Source organism: Pelobates fuscus, chromosome 2 (genome assembly GCF_036172605.1).
Source record: "Pelobates fuscus isolate aPelFus1 chromosome 2, aPelFus1.pri, whole genome shotgun sequence".
Classification (NCBI taxonomy): Eukaryota; Metazoa; Chordata; class Amphibia; order Anura; family Pelobatidae; genus Pelobates; species Pelobates fuscus.
In genome coordinates, this window is record NC_086318.1 from 16469690 (window position 1) to 16490771 (window position 21082).

A 21082-nucleotide genomic window follows, 5' to 3' on the forward strand; every position below is an offset into this window, starting at 1 on the left:
GAGACCCTATTTGTGGCCATTGGGACTTTAGACAATGGTTCTTCGAACTCCCGAACAGTCGACGTGGCCGCCTTTCGACATTGGAACCCGCGGTGGCGGCCATCTTGTTCGCATTGACTTAAACCACGAATAGACTTCAAGGGGACTTTGCCGCGAATGCCCTGGAGCTACTTTTGGCATGAAAACCTCGCGGTTCCAGGTCGGTCCTCCAGCGGCACTTAGCCGCCAATCTATGGAACTGTTTTGGGCATGAAATCCCGGGGTCGCCTGGGCAAAATTATGACTTCTATGAAATTTCATCACATGAGCGATCAGCTTGCTGAATAGAGTTGTGGCGAAACTGACCTCGCCACTGGTTTTTGGAGAGGAATATTTGCCAACCTTTTGCTCTGTGACTATGGCCCCTTTTAATTTGTTTTGGCTGAGAGACCCTATTTGTGGCCATTGGGACTTTAGACAATGGTTCTTCGAACTCCCGAACAGTCGACGTGGCCGCCATTCGACATTGGAACACGCGGTGGCGGCCATCTTGTTCGCATTGACTTAAACCACGAATAGACTTCAAGGGGACTTTGCCGCGAATGCCCTGGAGCTATTTTCGGCATGAAAACCTTGCGGTATCAGGTCGGTCCTCCAGCGGCACTTAGCCGCCAATCTATGGAACTGTTTTGGGCATGAAATCCCGGGTTCGCCTGGGCAAAATTATGACTTCTATGAAATTTCTGAACCCCTGATCTGATCTGGGTGATTTTCGGATATGTCGCTCACCCAGATCAGAGCTGTCGGGTGATGTAACATTTATGGGGATATGTTGTGTTTTTTTTAAATATGATGGGTATGCAGCACATTCCCCCAATTTTCCTGTGCAAAGTCGGCATTGTGGCAGTTTCTGTAGTGTAGTGGTTATCACGTTCGCCTCACACGCGAAAGGTCCCAGGTTCGAAACCTGGCAGAAACATTATTTAATTTTTGCTAAATCTGCTGACGTTAGAAGTCTTCTGAATTGGAAATGCACCTGCTTGACTATGAATCCAAAAATCACGTATACTCGGCAAGACGTAAGCGATCTGTTAGCTGAATAAAGTGGTTTCCAAAAACCTGAAGCCAATGTTGTCTGAGAAAAAGCTGAATTGCACTCATTAAATCAGCATGCGCCATGTGCAAGTACCGAATGCAAGACAGCATTTTCTGTCTTGCATTCAGTGCTTGCACATGGCGCATGCTACTCCGGTCTCAACATGGATGTGCACAGCTGTAGTTTCTGTAGTGTAGTGGTTATCACGTTCGCCTAACACGCGAAAGGTCCCCGGTTTGAAACCGGGCAGAAACATTTCTTTTATTCTGTTTTGGATTCCTTTTTGTTAGAATGCGGCTTTTCGAAGTCTCTTTGCAAATTTCAAGTGCATCTGTTCCTTTTGTCATATTCCCTACAATGGGAGAAGGGTTTTGTGCAAAAATCACCGTCGACAAAAGCAAAACTCATGCTCACTGTACTTTCAGAGATGGATTTTCTACTAAAAATGCAAGAAAATCATGTTTACTCACATGAGCGATCAGCTTGCTGAATAGAGTTGTGGCGAAAGTGACCTCGCCACTGGTTTTTGGAGAGGAATATTTGCCAACCTTTTGCTCTGTGACTATGGCCCCTTTTAATTTGTTTTGGCTGAGAGACCGTATTTGTGGCCATTGGGACTTTAGACAATGGTTCTTCGAATGGTTCTTCGGTTCCAGGTCGGTCCTCCAGCGGCACTTAGCCGCCAATCTATGGAATTGTTTTGGGCATGAAATCCCGGGTTCGCCTGGGCAAAATTATGACTTCTATGAAATTTCTGAACCCCTGATCTGATCCGGGTGATTTTCGGATATGTCGCTCACCCAGATCAGAGCTGTCGGGTGATGTAACATTTATGGGGATATGTTGTGTTTTGGGCCACTTATGGTACTTTAGAAAAATGTGCGTTTTTTATTTTTTACTTCCTGGGGATAATTAAGTTAATGCATTAACTGCCTTAATTATATCACAGGCAGAGGGGAGGGATTGTTTGCTGTATGTGTGTAGGTTTGGAAATGATTGACTGGACAGATCAAACTTTTGCCAAGAATACAATTTCACATCAACAGACTGTTTTCTTCTTCTATGTATGTTGAAGGAAATAGGCATTTGAATCTGGGGACTTTTTAAATACGATGGGTATGCAGCAAACACATTCCCCCAATCTTCCTGCGCAAAATCAGCATTGTGGCAGTTTCTGTAGTGTAGTGGTTATCACGTTCGCCTCACACGCAAAAAGTCCCAGGTTCGAAACCTTGCAGAAACATTATTTAATTTTTGCTAAATCTGCTGACGTTAGAAGTCTTCTGAATTGGAAATGCACCTGCTTGACTATGAATCCAAAAATCACGTATACTCGGCAAGACGTAAGCGATCTGTTAGCTGAATAAAGTGGTTTCCAAAAACCTGAAGCTAATGTTGTCTGAGAAAAAGCTGAGTTGCACTCATTAAATCAGCATGCGCCATGTGCAAGTACCGAATGCAAGACAGCATTTTCTGTCTTGCATTCAGTGCTTGCACATGGCGCATGCTACTCCGGTCTCAACAGGGATGTGCACAGCTGTAGTTTCTGTAGTGTAGTGGTTATCATGTTCACCTAACACACGAAAGGTCCCCGTTTCGAAACCAGGCAGAAACATTGCTTTCGTTCAGTTTTGGATTCCTTTTTGTTAGAATGCGGCTTTTCGAAGTCTCTTTGCAAATTTCAAGTGCATCTGTTCTTTTTGTCATATTCCCTACAATGGGAGAAGGGTTTTGTGCAAAAATCACTGTCGACAAAAGCAAAACTCATGCTCGCTGTACTTTCAGAGATGGATTTTCTACTAAAAATGCAAGAAAATCATGTTTACTCACATGAGCGATCAGCTTGCTGAATAGAGTTGTGGTGAAAGTGACCTCGCCACTGGTTTTTGGAGAGGAATATTTGCCAACCTTTTGCTCTGTGACTATGGCCCCTTTTAATTTGTTTTGGCTGAGAGACCCTATTTGTGGCCATTGGAACTTTAGACAATGGTTCTTCGAACTCCCGAACAGTCGACGTGGCCGCCATTCGACATTGGAACACGCGGTGGCGGCCATCTTGTTCGCATTGACTTAAACCACGAATAGACTTCAAGGGGACTTTGCCGCGAATGCCCTGGAGCTATTTTCGGCATGAAAACCTCGCGGTTCCAGGTCGGTCCTCCAGCGGCACTTAGCCGCCAATCTATGGAACTGTTTTGGGCATGAAATCCCGGGGTCGCCTGGGCAAAATTATGACTTCTATGAAATTTCATCACATGAGCGATCAGCTTGCTGAATAGAGTTGTGGCGAAACTGACCTCGCCACTGGTTTTTGGAGAGGAATATTTGCCAACCTTTTGCTCTGTGACTATGGCCCCTTTTAATTTGTTTTGGCTGAGAGACCCTATTTGTGGCCATTGGGACTTTAGACAATGGTTCTTCGAACTCCCGAACAGTCGACGTGGCCGCCATTCGACATTGGAACACGCGGTGGCGGCCATCTTGTTCGCATTGACTTAAACCACGAATAGACTTCAAGGGGACTTTGCCGCGAATGCCCTGGAGCTATTTTCGGCATGAAAACCTTGCGGTATCAGGTCGGTCCTCCAGCGGCACTTAGCCGCCAATCTATGGAACTGTTTTGGGCATGAAATCCCGGGTTCGCCTGGGCAAAATTATGACTTCTATGAAATTTCTGAACCCCTGATCTGATCTGGGTGATTTTCGGATATGTCGCTCACCCAGATCAGAGCTGTCGGGTGATGTAACATTTATGGGGATATGTTGTGTTTTTTTTAAATATGATGGGTATGCAGCACATTCCCCCAATTTTCCTGTGCAAAGTCGGCATTGTGGCAGTTTCTGTAGTGTAGTGGTTATCACGTTCGCCTCACACGCGAAAGGTCCCAGGTTCGAAACCTGGCAGAAACATTATTTAATTTTTGCTAAATCTGCTGACGTTAGAAGTCTTCTGAATTGGAAATGCACCTGCTTGACTATGAATCCAAAAATCACGTATACTCGGCAAGACGTAAGCGATCTGTTAGCTGAATAAAGTGGTTTCCAAAAACCTGAAGCCAATGTTGTCTGAGAAAAAGCTGAATTGCACTCATTAAATCAGCATGCGCCATGTGCAAGTACCGAATGCAAGACAGCATTTTCTGTCTTGCATTCAGTGCTTGCACATGGCGCATGCTACTCCGGTCTCAACATGGATGTGCACAGCTGTAGTTTCTGTAGTGTAGTGGTTATCACGTTCGCCTAACACGCGAAAGGTCCCCGGTTTGAAACCGGGCAGAAACATTTCTTTTATTCTGTTTTGGATTCCTTTTTGTTAGAATGCGGCTTTTCGAAGTCTCTTTGCAAATTTCAAGTGCATCTGTTCCTTTTGTCATATTCCCTACAATGGGAGAAGGGTTTTGTGCAAAAATCACCGTCGACAAAAGCAAAACTCATGCTCACTGTACTTTCAGAGATGGATTTTCTACTAAAAATGCAAGAAAATCATGTTTACTCACATGAGCGATCAGCTTGCTGAATAGAGTTGTGGCGAAAGTGACCTCGCCACTGGTTTTTGGAGAGGAATATTTGCCAACCTTTTGCTCTGTGACTATGGCCCCTTTTAATTTGTTTTGGCTGAGAGACCGTATTTGTGGCCATTGGGACTTTAGACAATGGTTCTTCGAATGGTTCTTCGGTTCCAGGTCGGTCCTCCAGCGGCACTTAGCCGCCAATCTATGGAATTGTTTTGGGCATGAAATCCCGGGTTCGCCTGGGCAAAATTATGACTTCTATGAAATTTCTGAACCCCTGATCTGATCCGGGTGATTTTCGGATATGTCGCTCACCCAGATCAGAGCTGTCGGGTGATGTAACATTTATGGGGATATGTTGTGTTTTGGGCCACTTATGGTACTTTAGAAAAATGTGCGTTTTTTATTTTTTACTTCCTGGGGATAATTAAGTTAATGCATTAACTGCCTTAATTATATCACAGGCAGAGGGGAGGGATTGTTTGCTGTATGTGTGTAGGTTTGGAAATGATTGACTGGACAGATCAAACTTTTGCCAAGAATACAATTTCACATCAACAGACTGTTTTCTTCTTCTATGTATGTTGAAGGAAATAGGCATTTGAATCTGGGGACTTTTTAAATACGATGGGTATGCAGCAAACACATTCCCCCAATCTTCCTGCGCAAAATCAGCATTGTGGCAGTTTCTGTAGTGTAGTGGTTATCACGTTCGCCTCACACGCAAAAAGTCCCAGGTTCGAAACCTTGCAGAAACATTATTTAATTTTTGCTAAATCTGCTGACGTTAGAAGTCTTCTGAATTGGAAATGCACCTGCTTGACTATGAATCCAAAAATCACGTATACTCGGCAAGACGTAAGCGATCTGTTAGCTGAATAAAGTGGTTTCCAAAAACCTGAAGCTAATGTTGTCTGAGAAAAAGCTGAGTTGCACTCATTAAATCAGCATGCGCCATGTGCAAGTACCGAATGCAAGACAGCATTTTCTGTCTTGCATTCAGTGCTTGCACATGGCGCATGCTACTCCGGTCTCAACAGGGATGTGCACAGCTGTAGTTTCTGTAGTGTAGTGGTTATCATGTTCACCTAACACACGAAAGGTCCCCGTTTCGAAACCAGGCAGAAACATTGCTTTCGTTCAGTTTTGGATTCCTTTTTGTTAGAATGCGGCTTTTCGAAGTCTCTTTGCAAATTTCAAGTGCATCTGTTCTTTTTGTCATATTCCCTACAATGGGAGAAGGGTTTTGTGCAAAAATCACCGTCGACAAAAGCAAAACTCATGCTCGCTGTACTTTCAGAGATGGATTTTCTACTAAAAATGCAAGAAAATCATGTTTACTCACATGAGCGATCAGCTTGCTGAATAGAGTTGTGACGAAAGTGACCTCGCCACTGGTTTTTGGAGAGGAATATTTGCCAACCTTTTGCTCTGTGACTATGGCCCCTTTTAATTTGTTTTGGCTGAGAGACCCTATTTGTGGCCATTGGAACTTTAGACAATGGTTCTTCGAACTCCCGAACAGTCGACGTGGCCGCCATTCGACATTGGAACACGCGGTGGCGGCCATCTTGTTCGCATTGACTTAAACCACGAATAGACTTCAAGGGGACTTTGCCGCGAATGCCCTGGAGCTATTTTCGGCATGAAAACCTCGCGGTTCCAGGTCGGTCCTCCAGCGGCACTTAGCCGCCAATCTATGGAACTGTTTTGGGCATGAAATCCTGGGTTCGCCTGGGCAAAATTATGACTTCTATGAAATTTCTGAACCCCTGATCTGATCTGGGTGATTTTCGGATATGTCGCTCACCCAGATCAGAGCTGTCGGGTGATGTAACATTTATGGGGATATGTTGTGTTTTGGGCCACTTATGGTACTTTAGAAAAATGTGCGTTTTTTATTTTTTACTGCCTGGGGATAATTAAGTTAATGCATTAACTGCCTTAATTATATCACAGGCAGAGGGGAGGGATTGTTTGCTGTATGTGTGTAGGTTTGGAAATGATTAACTGGACAGATCAAACTTTTGCCAAGAATACAATTTCACATCAACAGACTGTTTTCTTCTTCTATGTATGTTGAAGGAAATAGGCATTTGAATCTGGGGACTTTTTAAATACGATGGGTATGCAGCAAACACATTCCCCCAATTTTCCTGTGCAAAGTCGGCATTGTGGCAGTTTCTGTAGTGTAGTGGTTATCACGTTCGCCTCACACGCGAAAGGTCCCAGGTTCGAAACCTGGCAGAAACATTATTTAATTTTTGCTAAATCTGCTGACGTTAGAAGTCTTCTGAATTGGAAATGCACCTGCTTGACTATGAATCCAAAAATCACGTATACTCGGCAAGACGTAAGCGATCTGTTAGCTGAATAAAGTGGTTTCCAAAAACCTGAAGCCAATGTTGTCTGAGAAAAAGCTGAATTGCACTCATTAAATCAGCATGCGCCATGTGCAAGTACCGAATGCAAGACAGCATTTTCTGTCTTGCATTCAGTGCTTGCACATGGCGCATGCTACTCCGGTCTCAACATGGATGTGCACAGCTGTAGTTTCTGTAGTGTAGTGGTTATCACGTTTGCCTAACACGCGAAAGGTCCCCGGTTCGAAACCGGGCAGAAACATTGCTTTTGTTCTGTTTTGGATTCCTTTTTGTTAGAATGCGGCTTTTCGAAGTCTCTTTGCAAATTTCAAGTGCATCTGTTCTTTTTGTCATATTCCCTACAATGGGAGAAGGGTTTTGTGCAAAAATCACCGTCGACAAAAGCAAAACTCATGCTCGCTGTACTTTCTGAGATGGATTTTCTACTAAAAATGCAAGAAAATCATGTTTACTCACATGAGCGATCAGCTTGCTGAATAGAGTTGTGGCGAAAGTGACCTCGCCACTGGTTTTTGGAGAGGAATATTTGCCAACCTTTTGCTCTGTGACTATGGCCCCTTTTAATTTGTTTTGGCTGAGAGACCCTATTAGTGGCCATTGGGACTTTAGACAATGGTTCTTCGAACTCCCGAACAGTCGACGTGGCCGCCATTCGACATTGGAACACGCGGTGGCGGCCATCTTGTTCGCATTGACTTAAACCACGAATAAACTTCAAGGGGACTTTGCCGCGAATGCCCTGGAGCTATTTTCGGCATGAAAACCTCGCGGTTCCCGGTCGGTCCTCCACCGGCACTTAGCCGCCAATCTATGGAACTGTTTTGGGCATGAAATCCCGGGTTCGCCTGGGCAAAATTATGACTTCTATGAAATTTCTGAACCCCTGATCTGATCTGGGTGATTTTCGGATATGTCGCTCACCCAGATCAGAGCTGTCGGGTGATGTAACATTTATGGGGATATGTTGTGTTTTGGGCCACTTATGGTACTTTAGAAAAATGTGCGGTTTTTATTTTTTTCTGCCTGGGGATAATTAAGTTAATGCATTAACTGCCTTAATTATATCACAGGCAGAGGGGAGGGATTGTTTGCTGTATGTGTGTAGGTTTGGAAATGATTGACTGGACAGATCAAACTTTTGCCAAGAATACAATTTCACATCAACAGACTGTTTTCTTCTTCTATGTATGTTGAAGGAAATAGGCATTTGAATCTGGGGACTTTTTAAATATGATGGGTATGCAGCAAACACATTCCCCCAATTTTCCTGCGCAAAGTCGGAATTGTGGTAGTTTCTGTAGTGTAGTGGTTATCACGTTCGCCTCACACGCGAAAGGTCCCAGGTTCGAAACCTGGCAGAAACATTATTTAATTTTTGCTAAATCTGCCGACGTTAGAAGTCTTCTGAATTGGAAATGCACCTGCTTGACTATGAATCCAAAAATCACGTATACTCGGCAAGACGTAAGCGATCTGTTAGCTGAATAAAGTGGTTTCCAAAAACCTGAAGCTAATGTTGTCTGAGAAAAAGCTGAGTTGCACTCATTAAATCAGCATGCGCCATGTGCAAGTACCGAATGCAAGACAGCATTTTCTGTCTTGCATTCAGTGCTTGCACATGGCGCATGCTACTCCGGTCTCAACAGGGATGTGCACAGCTGTAGTTTCTGTAGTGTAGTGGTTATCATGTTCACCTAACACACGAAAGGTCCCCGTTTCGAAACCAGGCAGAAACATTGCTTTCGTTCAGTTTTGGATTCCTTTTTGTTAGAATGCGGCTTTTCGAAGTCTCTTTGCAAATTTCAAGTGCATCTGTTCTTTTTGTCATATTCCCTACAATGGGAGAAGGGTTTTGTGCAAAAATCACCGTCGACAAAAGCAAAACTCATGCTCGCTGTACTTTCAGAGATGGATTTTCTACTAAAAATGCAAGAAAATCATGTTTACTCACATGAGCGATCAGCTTGCTGAATAGAGTTGTGACGAAAGTGACCTCGCCACTGGTTTTTGGAGAGGAATATTTGCCAACCTTTTGCTCTGTGACTATGGCCCCTTTTAATTTGTTTTGGCTGAGAGACCCTATTTGTGGCCATTGGAACTTTAGACAATGGTTCTTCGAACTCCCGAACAGTCGACGTGGCCGCCATTCGACATTGGAACACGCGGTGGCGGCCATCTTGTTCGCATTGACTTAAACCACGAATAGACTTCAAGGGGACTTTGCCGCGAATGCCCTGGAGCTATTTTCGGCATGAAAACCTCGCGGTTCCAGGTCGGTCCTCCAGCGGCACTTAGCCGCCAATCTATGGAACTGTTTTGGGCATGAAATCCTGGGTTCGCCTGGGCAAAATTATGACTTCTATGAAATTTCTGAACCCCTGATCTGATCTGGGTGATTTTCGGATATGTCGCTCACCCAGATCAGAGCTGTCGGGTGATGTAACATTTATGGGGATATGTTGTGTTTTGGGCCACTTATGGTACTTTAGAAAAATGTGCGTTTTTTATTTTTTACTGCCTGGGGATAATTAAGTTAATGCATTAACTGCCTTAATTATATCACAGGCAGAGGGGAGGGATTGTTTGCTGTATGTGTGTAGGTTTGGAAATGATTAACTGGACAGATCAAACTTTTGCCAAGAATACAATTTCACATCAACAGACTGTTTTCTTCTTCTATGTATGTTGAAGGAAATAGGCATTTGAATCTGGGGACTTTTTAAATACGATGGGTATGCAGCAAACACATTCCCCCAATTTTCCTGTGCAAAGTCGGCATTGTGGCAGTTTCTGTAGTGTAGTGGTTATCACGTTCGCCTCACACGCGAAAGGTCCCAGGTTCGAAACCTGGCAGAAACATTATTTAATTTTTGCTAAATCTGCTGACGTTAGAAGTCTTCTGAATTGGAAATGCACCTGCTTGACTATGAATCCAAAAATCACGTATACTCGGCAAGACGTAAGCGATCTGTTAGCTGAATAAAGTGGTTTCCAAAAACCTGAAGCCAATGTTGTCTGAGAAAAAGCTGAATTGCACTCATTAAATCAGCATGCGCCATGTGCAAGTACCGAATGCAAGACAGCATTTTCTGTCTTGCATTCAGTGCTTGCACATGGCGCATGCTACTCCGGTCTCAACATGGATGTGCACAGCTGTAGTTTCTGTAGTGTAGTGGTTATCACGTTTGCCTAACACGCGAAAGGTCCCCGGTTCGAAACCGGGCAGAAACATTGCTTTTGTTCTGTTTTGGATTCCTTTTTGTTAGAATGCGGCTTTTCGAAGTCTCTTTGCAAATTTCAAGTGCATCTGTTCTTTTTGTCATATTCCCTACAATGGGAGAAGGGTTTTGTGCAAAAATCACCGTCGACAAAAGCAAAACTCATGCTCGCTGTACTTTCTGAGATGGATTTTCTACTAAAAATGCAAGAAAATCATGTTTACTCACATGAGCGATCAGCTTGCTGAATAGAGTTGTGGCGAAAGTGACCTCGCCACTGGTTTTTGGAGAGGAATATTTGCCAACCTTTTGCTCTGTGACTATGGCCCCTTTTAATTTGTTTTGGCTGAGAGACCCTATTAGTGGCCATTGGGACTTTAGACAATGGTTCTTCGAACTCCCGAACAGTCGACGTGGCCGCCATTCGACATTGGAACACGCGGTGGCGGCCATCTTGTTCGCATTGACTTAAACCACGAATAAACTTCAAGGGGACTTTGCCGCGAATGCCCTGGAGCTATTTTCGGCATGAAAACCTCGCGGTTCCCGGTCGGTCCTCCACCGGCACTTAGCCGCCAATCTATGGAACTGTTTTGGGCATGAAATCCCGGGTTCGCCTGGGCAAAATTATGACTTCTATGAAATTTCTGAACCCCTGATCTGATCTGGGTGATTTTCGGATATGTCGCTCACCCAGATCAGAGCTGTCGGGTGATGTAACATTTATGGGGATATGTTGTGTTTTGGGCCACTTATGGTACTTTAGAAAAATGTGCGGTTTTTATTTTTTTCTGCCTGGGGATAATTAAGTTAATGCATTAACTGCCTTAATTATATCACAGGCAGAGGGGAGGGATTGTTTGCTGTATGTGTGTAGGTTTGGAAATGATTGACTGGACAGATCAAACTTTTGCCAAGAATACAATTTCACATCAACAGACTGTTTTCTTCTTCTATGTATGTTGAAGGAAATAGGCATTTGAATCTGGGGACTTTTTAAATATGATGGGTATGCAGCAAACACATTCCCCCAATTTTCCTGCGCAAAGTCGGAATTGTGGTAGTTTCTGTAGTGTAGTGGTTATCACGTTCGCCTCACACGCGAAAGGTCCCAGGTTCGAAACCTGGCAGAAACATTATTTAATTTTTGCTAAATCTGCCGACGTTAGAAGTCTTCTGAATTGGAAATGCACCTGCTTGACTATGAATCCAAAAATCACGTATACTCGGCAAGACGTAAGCGATCTGTTAGCTGAATAAAGTGGTTTCCAAAAACCTGAAGCCAATGTTGTCTGCGAAAAAGCTGAATTGCACTCATTAAATCAGCATGCGCCATGTGCAAGTACCGAATGCAAGAGAGCATTTTCTGTCTTGCATTTAGTGCTTGCACATGGCGCATGCTACTCCGGTCTCAACATGGATGTGCACAGCTGTAGTTTCTGTAGTGTAGTGGTTATCACGTTCGCTTAACACGCGAAAGGTCCCCGGTTCGAAACCGGGCAGAAACATTGCTTTTGTTCTGTTTTGGATTCCTTTTTGTTAGAATGCGGCTTTTCGAAGTCTCTTTGCAAATTTCAAGAGCATCTGTTCTTTTTGTCATATTCCCTACAATGGGAGAAGGGTTTTGTGCAAAAATCACCGTCGACAAAAGCAAAACTCATGCTCCCTGTACTTTCAGAGATGGATTTTCTACTAAAAATGCAAGAAAATCATGTTTACTCACATGAGCGATGAGCTTGCTGTATAGAGTTGTGGCGAAAGTGACCTCGCCACTGGTTTTTGGAGAGGAATATTTGCCAACCTTTTGCTCTGTGACTATGGCCCCTTTTAATTTGTTTTGGCTGAGAGACCCTATTAGTGGCCATTGGGACTTTAGACAATGGTTCTTCGAACTCCCGAACAGTCGACGTGGCCGCCATTCGACATTGGAACACGCGGTGGCGGCCATCTTGTTCGCATTGACTTAAACCACGAATAAACTTCAAGGGGACTTTGCCGCGAATGCCCTGGAGCTATTTTCGGCATGAAAACCTCGCGGTTCCCGGTCGGTCCTCCAGCGGCACTTAGCCGCCAATCTATGGAACTGTTTTGGGCATGAAATCCCGGGTTCGCCTGGGCAAAATTATGACTTCTATGAAATTTCTGAACCCCTGATCTGATCTGGGTGATTTTCGGATATGTCGCTCACCCAGATCAGAGCTGTCGGGTGATGTAACATTTATGGGGATATGTTGTGTTTTGGGCCACTTATGGTACTTTAGAAAAATGTGCGGTTTTTATTTTTTTCTGCCTGGGGATAATTAAGTTAATGCATTAACTGCCTTAATTATATCACAGGCAGAGGGGAGGGATTGTTTGCTGTATGTGTGTAGGTTTGGAAATGATTGACTGGACAGATCAAACTTTTGCCAAGAATACAATTTCACATCAACAGACTGTTTTCTTCTTCTATGTATGTTGAAGGAAATAGGCATTTGAATCTGGGGACTTTTTAAATATGATGGGTATGCAGCAAACACATTCCCCCAATTTTCCTGCGCAAAGTCGGAATTGTGGCAGTTTCTGTAGTGTAGTGGTTATCACGTTCGCCTCACACGCGAAAGGTCCCAGGTTCGAAACCTGGCAGAAACATTATTTAATTTTTGCTAAATCTGCCGACGTTAGAAGTCTTCTGAATTGGAAATGCACCTGCTTGACTATGAATCCAAAAATCACGTATACTCGGCAAGACGTAAGCGATCTGTTAGCTGAATAAAGTGGTTTCCAAAAACCTGAAGCCAATGTTGTCTGCGAAAAAGCTGAATTGCACTCATTAAATCAGCATGCGCCATGTGCAAGTACCGAATGCAAGAGAGCATTTTCTGTCTTGCATTTAGTGCTTGCACATGGCGCATGCTACTCCGGTCTCAACATGGATGTGCACAGCTGTAGTTTCTGTAGTGTAGTGGTTATCACGTTCACCTAACACGCGAAAGGTCCCCGGTTCGAAACCGGGCAGAAACATTGCTTTCGGTCTGTTTTGGATTCCTTTTTGTTAGAATGCGGCTTTTCAAAGTCTCTTTGCAAATTTCAAGTGCATCTGTTCTTTTTGTCATATTCCCTACAATGGGAGAAGGGTTTTGTGCAAAAATCACTGTCGACAAAAGCAAAACTCATGCTCGCTGTACTTTCAGAGATGGATTCTCTACTAAAAATGCAAGAAAATAATGTTTACTCACATGAGCGATAAGCTTGCTGAATAGAGTTGTGGTGAAAGTGACCTCGCCACTGCTTTTTTGAGAGGAATATTTGCCAACCTTTTGCTCTGTGACTATGGCCCCTTTTAATTTGTTTTGGCTGAGAGACCCTATTTGTGGCCATTGGGACTTTAGACAATGGTTCTTCGAACTCCCGAACAGTCGACGTGGCCGCCTTTCGACATTGGAACCCGCGGTGGCGGCCATCTTGTTCGCATTGACTTAAACCACGAATAGACTTCAAGGGGACTTTGCCGCGAATGCCCTGGAGCTACTTTTGGCATGAAAACCTCGCGGTTCCAGGTCGGTCCTCCAGCGGCACTTAGCCGCCAATCTATGGAACTGTTTTGGGCATGAAATCCCGGGGTCGCCTGGGCAAAATTATGACTTCTATGAAATTTCATCACATGAGCGATCAGCTTGCTGAATAGAGTTGTGGCGAAACTGACCTCGCCACTGGTTTTTGGAGAGGAATATTTGCCAACCTTTTGCTCTGTGACTATGGCCCCTTTTAATTTGTTTTGGCTGAGAGACCCTATTTGTGGCCATTGGGACTTTAGACAATGGTTCTTCGAACTCCCGAACAGTCGACGTGGCCGCCATTCGACATTGGAACACGCGGTGGCGGCCATCTTGTTCGCATTGACTTAAACCACGAATAGACTTCAAGGGGACTTTGCCGCGAATGCCCTGGAGCTATTTTCGGCATGAAAACCTTGCGGTATCAGGTCGGTCCTCCAGCGGCACTTAGCCGCCAATCTATGGAACTGTTTTGGGCATGAAATCCCGGGTTCGCCTGGGCAAAATTATGACTTCTATGAAATTTCTGAACCCCTGATCTGATCTGGGTGATTTTCGGATATGTCGCTCACCCAGATCAGAGCTGTCGGGTGATGTAACATTTATGGGGATATGTTGTGTTTTTTTTAAATATGATGGGTATGCAGCACATTCCCCCAATTTTCCTGTGCAAAGTCGGCATTGTGGCAGTTTCTGTAGTGTAGTGGTTATCACGTTCGCCTCACACGCGAAAGGTCCCAGGTTCGAAACCTGGCAGAAACATTATTTAATTTTTGCTAAATCTGCTGACGTTAGAAGTCTTCTGAATTGGAAATGCACCTGCTTGACTATGAATCCAAAAATCACGTATACTCGGCAAGACGTAAGCGATCTGTTAGCTGAATAAAGTGGTTTCCAAAAACCTGAAGCCAATGTTGTCTGAGAAAAAGCTGAATTGCACTCATTAAATCAGCATGCGCCATGTGCAAGTACCGAATGCAAGACAGCATTTTCTGTCTTGCATTCAGTGCTTGCACATGGCGCATGCTACTCCGGTCTCAACATGGATGTGCACAGCTGTAGTTTCTGTAGTGTAGTGGTTATCACGTTCGCCTAACACGCGAAAGGTCCCCGGTTTGAAACCGGGCAGAAACATTTATTTTATTCTGTTTTGGATTCCTTTTTGTTAGAATGCGGCTTTTCGAAGTCTCTTTGCAAATTTCAAGTGCATCTGTTCCTTTTGTCATATTCCCTACAATGGGAGAAGGGTTTTGTGCAAAAATCACCGTCGACAAAAGCAAAACTCATGCTCACTGTACTTTCAGAGATGGATTTTCTACTAAAAATGCAAGAAAATCATGTTTACTCACATGAGCGATCAGCTTGCTGAATAGAGTTGTGGCGAAAGTGACCTCGCCACTGGTTTTTGGAGAGGAATATTTGCCAACCTTTTGCTCTGTGACTATGGCCCCTTTTAATTTGTTTTGGCTGAGAGACCGTATTTGTGGCCATTGGGACTTTAGACAATGGTTCTTCGAATGGTTCTTCGGTTCCAGGTCGGTCCTCCAGCGGCACTTAGCCGCCAATCTATGGAATTGTTTTGGGCATGAAATCCCGGGTTCGCCTGGGCAAAATTATGACTTCTATGAAATTTCTGAACCCCTGATCTGATCCGGGTGATTTTCGGATATGTCGCTCACCCAGATCAGAGCTGTCGGGTGATGTAACATTTATGGGGATATGTTGTGTTTTGGGCCACTTATGGTACTTTAGAAAAATGTGCGTTTTTTATTTTTTACTTCCTGGGGATAATTAAGTTAATGCATTAACTGCCTTAATTATATCACAGGCAGAGGGGAGGGATTGTTTGCTGTATGTGTGTAGGTTTGGAAATGATTGACTGGACAGATCAAACTTTTGCCAAGAATACAATTTCACATCAACAGACTGTTTTCTTCTTCTATGTATGTTGAAGGAAATAGGCATTTGAATCTGGGGACTTTTTAAATACGATGGGTATGCAGCAAACACATTCCCCCAATCTTCCTGCGCAAAATCAGCATTGTGGCAGTTTCTGTAGTGTAGTGGTTATCACGTTCGCCTCACACGCAAAAAGTCCCAGGTTCGAAACCTTGCAGAAACATTATTTAATTTTTGCTAAATCTGCTGACGTTAGAAGTCTTCTGAATTGGAAATGCACCTGCTTGACTATGAATCCAAAAATCACGTATACTCGGCAAGACGTAAGCGATCTGTTAGCTGAATAAAGTGGTTTCCAAAAACCTGAAGCTAATGTTGTCTGAGAAAAAGCTGAGTTGCACTCATTAAATCAGCATGCGCCATGTGCAAGTACCGAATGCAAGACAGCATTTTCTGTCTTGCATTCAGTGCTTGCACATGGCGCATGCTACTCCGGTCTCAACAGGGATGTGCACAGCTGTAGTTTCTGTAGTGTAGTGGTTATCATGTTCACCTAACACACGAAAGGTCCCCGTTTCGAAACCAGGCAGAAACATTGCTTTCGTTCAGTTTTGGATTCCTTTTTGTTAGAATGCGGCTTTTCGAAGTCTCTTTGCAAATTTCAAGTGCATCTGTTCTTTTTGTCATATTCCCTACAATGGGAGAAGGGTTTTGTGCAAAAATCACCGTCGACAAAAGCAAAACTCATGCTCGCTGTACTTTCAGAGATGGATTTTCTACTAAAAATGCAAGAAAATCATGTTTACTCACATGAGCGATCAGCTTGCTGAATAGAGTTGTGACGAAAGTGACCTCGCCACTGGTTTTTGGAGAGGAATATTTGCCAACCTTTTGCTCTGTGACTATGGCCCCTTTTAATTTGTTTTGGCTGAGAGACCCTATTTGTGGCCATTGGAACTTTAGACAATGGTTCTTCGAACTCCCGAACAGTTGACGTGGCCGCCATTCGACATTGGAACACGCGGTGGCGGCCATCTTGTTCGCATTGACTTAAACCACGAATAGACTTCAAGGGGACTTTGCCGCGAATGCCCTGGAGCTATTTTCGGCATGAAAACCTCGCGGTTCCAGGTCGGTCCTCCAGCGGCACTTAGCCGCCAATCTATGGAACTGTTTTGGGCATGAAATCCTGGGTTCGCCTGGGCAAAATTATGACTTCTATGAAATTTCTGAACCCCTGATCTGATCTGGGTGATTTTCGGATATGTCGCTCACCCAGATCAGAGCTGTCGGGTGATGTAACATTTATGGGGATATGTTGTGTTTTGGGCCACTTATGGTACTTTAGAAAAATGTGCGTTTTTTATTTTTTACTGCCTGGGGATAATTAAGTTAATGCATTAACTGCCTTAATTATATCACAGGCAGAGGGGAGGGATTGTTTGCTGTATGTGTGTAGGTTTGGAAATGATTAACTGGACAGATCAAACTTTTGCCAAGAATACAATTTCACATCAACAGACTGTTTTCTTCTTCTATGTATGTTGAAGGAAATAGGCATTTGAATCTGGGGACTTTTTAAATACGATGGGTATGCAGCAAACACATTCCCCCAATTTTCCTGTGCAAAGTCGGCATTGTGGCAGTTTCTGTAGTGTAGTGGTTATCACGTTCGCCTCACACGCGAAAGGTCCCAGGTTCGAAACCTGGCAGAAACATTATTTAATTTTTGCTAAATCTGCTGACGTTAGAAGTCTTCTGAATTGGAAATGCACCTGCTTGACTATGAATCCAAAAATCACGTATACTCGGCAAGACGTAAGCGATCTGTTAGCTGAATAAAGTGGTTTCCAAAAACCTGAAGCCAATGTTGTCTGAGAAAAAGCTGAATTGCACTCATTAAATCAGCATGCGCCATGTGCAAGTACCGAATGCAAGACAGCATTTTCTGTCTTGCATTCAGTGCTTGCACATGGCGCATGCTACTCCGGTCTCAACATGGATGTGCACAGCTGTAGTTTCTGTAGTGTAGTGGTTATCACGTTTGCCTAACACGCGAAAGGTCCCCGGTTCGAAACCGGGCAGAAACATTGCTTTTGTTCTGTTTTGGATTCCTTTTTGTTAGAATGCGGCTTTTCGAAGTCTCTTTGCAAATTTCAAGTGCATCTGTTCTTTTTGTCATATTCCCTACAATGGGAGAAGGGTTTTGTGCAAAAATCACCGTCGACAAAAGCAAAACTCATGCTCGCTGTACTTTCTGAGATGGATTTTCTACTAAAAATGCAAGAAAATCATGTTTACTCACATGAGCGATCAGCTTGCTGAATAGAGTTGTGGCGAAAGTGACCTCGCCACTGGTTTTTGGAGAGGAATATTTGCCAACCTTTTGCTCTGTGACTATGGCCCCTTTTAATTTGTTTTGGCTGAGAGACCCTATTAGTGGCCATTGGGACTTTAGACAATGGTTCTTCGAACTCCCGAACAGTCGACGTGGCCGCCATTCGACATTGGAACACGCGGTGGCGGCCATCTTGTTCGCATTGACTTAAACCACGAATAAACTTCAAGGGGACTTTGCCGCGAATGCCCTGGAGCTATTTTCGGCATGAAAACCTCGCGGTTCCCGGTCGGTCCTCCACCGGCACTTAGCCGCCAATCTATGGAACTGTTTTGGGCATGAAATCCCGGGTTCGCCTGGGCAAAATTATGACTTCTATGAAATTTCTGAACCCCTGATCTGATCTGGGTGATTTTCGGATATGTCGCTCACCCAGATCAGAGCTGTCGGGTGATGTAACATTTATGGGGATATGTTGTGTTTTGGGCCACTTATGGTACTTTAGAAAAATGTGCGGTTTTTATTTTTTTCTGCCTGGGGATAATTAAGTTAATGCATTAACTGCCTTAATTATATCACAGGCAGAGGGGAGGGATTGTTTGCTGTATGTGTGTAGGTTTGGAAATGATTGACTGGACAGATCAAACTTTTGCCAAGAATACAATTTCACATCAACAGACTGTTTTCTTCTTCTATGTATGTTGAAGGAAATAGGCATTTGAATCTGGGGACTTTTTAAATATGATGGGTATGCAGCAAACACATTCCCCCAATTTTCCTGCGCAAAGTCGGAATTGTGGCAGTTTCTGTAGTGTAGTGGTTATCACGTTTGCCTCACACGCGAAAGGTCCCAGGTTCTAAACCTGGCAGAAACATTATTTAATTTTTGCTAAATCTGCCGACGTTAGAAGTCTTCTGAATTGGAAATGCACCTGCTTGACTATGAATCCAAAAATCACGTATACTCGGCAAGACGTAAGCGATCTGTTAGCTGAATAAAGTGGTTTCCAAAAACCTGAAGCCAATGTTGTCTGAGAAAAAGCTGAATTGCACTCATTAAATCAGCATGCGCCATGTGCAAGTACCGAATGCAAGAGAGCATTTTCTGTCTTGCATTCAGTGCTTGCACATGGCGCATGCTACTCCGGTCTCAACATGGATGTGCACAGCTGTAGTTTCTGTAGTGTAGTGGTTATCACGTTCGCCTAACACGCGAAAGGTCCCCGTTTCGAAACCAGGCAGAAACATTGCTTTCGTTCAGTTTTGGATTCCTTTTTGTTAGAATGCGGCTTTTCGAAGTCTCTTTGCAAATTTCAAGTGCATCTGTTCTTTTTGTCATATTCCCTACAATGGGAGAAGGGTTTTGTGCAAAAATCACCGTCGACAAAAGCAAAACTCATGCTCGCTGTACTTTCAGAGATGGATTTTCTACTAAAAATGCAAGAAAATCATGTTTACTCACATGAGCGATCAGCTTGCTGAATAGAGTTGTGGCGAAAGTGACCTCGCCACTGGTTTTTGGAGAGGAATATTTGCCAACCTTTTGCTCTGTGACTATGGCCCCTTTTAATTTGTTTTGGCTGAGAGACCCTATTTGTGGCCATTGGGACTTTAGACAATGGTTCTTCGAACTCCCGAACAGTCGACGTGGCCGCCATTCGACATTGGAACACGCGTTGGCGGCCATCTTGTTCGCATTGACTTAAACCACGAATAGACTTCAAGGGGACTTTGCCGCGAATGCCCTGGAGCTATTTTCGGCATGAAAACCTCGCGGTTCCAGGTCGGTCCTCCAGCGGCACTTAGCCGCCAATCTATGGAACTGTTTTGGGCATGAAATCCTGCGTTCGCCTGGGCAAAATTATGACTTCTATGAAATTTCTGAACCCCTGATCTGATCTGGGTAATTTTCGGATATGTCGCTCACCCAGATCAGAGCTGTCGGGTGATGTAACATTTATGGGGATATGTTGTGTTTTGGGCCACTTATGTTACTTTAGAAAAATTTGCGTTTTTATTTTTTTCTGCCTGGGGATAATTAAGTTAATGCATTAACTGCCTTAATTATATCACAGGCAGAGGGGAGGGATTGTTTGCTGTATGTGTGTAGGTTTGGAAATGATTGACTGGACAGATCAAACTTTTGCCAAGAATACAATTTCACATCAACAGACTGTTTTCTTCTTCTATGTATGTTGAAGGAAACAGGCATTTGAATCTGGGGACTTTTTAAATACGATGGGTATGCAGCAAACACATTCCCCCAATCTTCCTGCGCAAAGTCAGCATTGTGGCAGTTTCTGTAGTGTAGTGGTTATCACGTTCGCCTCACACGCGAAAGGTCCCAGGTTCGAAACCTGGCAGAAACATTATTTAATTTTTGCTAAATCTGCTGACGTTAGAAGTCTTCTGAATTGGAAATGCACCTGCTTGACTATGAATCCAAAAATCACGTATACTCGGCAAGACGTAAGCGATCTGTTAGCTGAATAAAGTGGTTTCCAAAAACCTGAAGCCAATGTTTTCTGAGAAAAAGCTAAATTGCACTCATTAAATCAGCATGCGCCATGTGCAAGTACCGAATGCAAGACAGCATTTTCTGTCTTGCATTCAGTGCTTGCACATGGCGCATGCTACTCCGGTCTCAACAGGGATCTGCACAGCTGTAAGTTCTGTAGTGTAGTGGTTATCATGTTCGCCTAACACGCGAAAGGTCCCCGGTTCGAAACTGGGCAGAAACATTGCTTTTGTTCTGTTTTGGATTCCTTTTTGTTAGAATGCGGCTTTTCGAAGTCTCTTTGCAAATTTCAAGTGCATCTGTTCCTTTTGTCATATTCCCTACAATGGGAGAAGGGTTTTGTGCAAAAATCACCGTTGACAAAAGCAAAACTCATGCTCGCTGTATTTTCAGAGATGGATTTTCTACTAAAAATGCAAGAAAATCATGTTTACTCACATGAGCGATCAGCTTGCTGAATAGAGTTGTGGCGAAACTGACCTCGCCACTGGTTTTTGGAGAGGAATATTTGCCAACCTTTTGCTCTGTGACTATGGCCCCTTTTAATTTGTTTTGGCTGAGAGACCCTATTTGTGGCCATTGGGACTTTAGACATGGTTCTT

At 43.8% G+C, this 21082-nt stretch overlaps 18 non-coding genes across 18 annotated transcripts; all 18 read left to right on the top strand.

Moving 5' to 3' along the window:
* The first annotated feature begins 885 nt into the window (after window positions 1-885).
* On the top strand, window positions 886-958 carry TRNAV-CAC (transfer RNA valine (anticodon CAC)). The gene has a single exon. It is a non-coding gene; the product is annotated as a tRNA-Val (tRNA).
* Window positions 959-1257: 299 nt separating this feature from the next.
* Window positions 1258-1330, top strand: TRNAV-AAC (transfer RNA valine (anticodon AAC)). The gene has a single exon. It is a non-coding gene; the product is annotated as a tRNA-Val (tRNA).
* A 2582-nt stretch (window positions 1331-3912) lies between these two features.
* TRNAV-CAC (transfer RNA valine (anticodon CAC)) lies at window positions 3913-3985 on the top strand. Its single transcript has one exon. It is a non-coding gene; the product is annotated as a tRNA-Val (tRNA).
* A 299-nt stretch (window positions 3986-4284) lies between these two features.
* Window positions 4285-4357, top strand: TRNAV-AAC (transfer RNA valine (anticodon AAC)). Its single transcript has one exon. It is a non-coding gene; the product is annotated as a tRNA-Val (tRNA).
* A 2410-nt stretch (window positions 4358-6767) lies between these two features.
* On the top strand, window positions 6768-6840 carry TRNAV-CAC (transfer RNA valine (anticodon CAC)). The gene has a single exon. It is a non-coding gene; the product is annotated as a tRNA-Val (tRNA).
* Window positions 6841-7139: 299 nt separating this feature from the next.
* On the top strand, window positions 7140-7212 carry TRNAV-AAC (transfer RNA valine (anticodon AAC)). The gene has a single exon. It is a non-coding gene; the product is annotated as a tRNA-Val (tRNA).
* A 1050-nt stretch (window positions 7213-8262) lies between these two features.
* On the top strand, window positions 8263-8335 carry TRNAV-CAC (transfer RNA valine (anticodon CAC)). The gene has a single exon. It is a non-coding gene; the product is annotated as a tRNA-Val (tRNA).
* Window positions 8336-9757: 1422 nt separating this feature from the next.
* Window positions 9758-9830, top strand: TRNAV-CAC (transfer RNA valine (anticodon CAC)). The gene has a single exon. It is a non-coding gene; the product is annotated as a tRNA-Val (tRNA).
* A 299-nt stretch (window positions 9831-10129) lies between these two features.
* Window positions 10130-10202, top strand: TRNAV-AAC (transfer RNA valine (anticodon AAC)). The gene has a single exon. It is a non-coding gene; the product is annotated as a tRNA-Val (tRNA).
* Window positions 10203-11252: 1050 nt separating this feature from the next.
* Window positions 11253-11325, top strand: TRNAV-CAC (transfer RNA valine (anticodon CAC)). Its single transcript has one exon. It is a non-coding gene; the product is annotated as a tRNA-Val (tRNA).
* Window positions 11326-11624: 299 nt separating this feature from the next.
* TRNAV-AAC (transfer RNA valine (anticodon AAC)) lies at window positions 11625-11697 on the top strand. The gene has a single exon. It is a non-coding gene; the product is annotated as a tRNA-Val (tRNA).
* Window positions 11698-12747: 1050 nt separating this feature from the next.
* TRNAV-CAC (transfer RNA valine (anticodon CAC)) lies at window positions 12748-12820 on the top strand. Its single transcript has one exon. It is a non-coding gene; the product is annotated as a tRNA-Val (tRNA).
* A 299-nt stretch (window positions 12821-13119) lies between these two features.
* Window positions 13120-13192, top strand: TRNAV-AAC (transfer RNA valine (anticodon AAC)). Its single transcript has one exon. It is a non-coding gene; the product is annotated as a tRNA-Val (tRNA).
* Window positions 13193-14414: 1222 nt separating this feature from the next.
* TRNAV-CAC (transfer RNA valine (anticodon CAC)) lies at window positions 14415-14487 on the top strand. The gene has a single exon. It is a non-coding gene; the product is annotated as a tRNA-Val (tRNA).
* Window positions 14488-14786: 299 nt separating this feature from the next.
* Window positions 14787-14859, top strand: TRNAV-AAC (transfer RNA valine (anticodon AAC)). The gene has a single exon. It is a non-coding gene; the product is annotated as a tRNA-Val (tRNA).
* Window positions 14860-17269: 2410 nt separating this feature from the next.
* On the top strand, window positions 17270-17342 carry TRNAV-CAC (transfer RNA valine (anticodon CAC)). Its single transcript has one exon. It is a non-coding gene; the product is annotated as a tRNA-Val (tRNA).
* Window positions 17343-17641: 299 nt separating this feature from the next.
* On the top strand, window positions 17642-17714 carry TRNAV-AAC (transfer RNA valine (anticodon AAC)). The gene has a single exon. It is a non-coding gene; the product is annotated as a tRNA-Val (tRNA).
* A 2544-nt stretch (window positions 17715-20258) lies between these two features.
* On the top strand, window positions 20259-20331 carry TRNAV-CAC (transfer RNA valine (anticodon CAC)). The gene has a single exon. It is a non-coding gene; the product is annotated as a tRNA-Val (tRNA).
* Window positions 20332-21082: the final 751 nt, after the last annotated feature.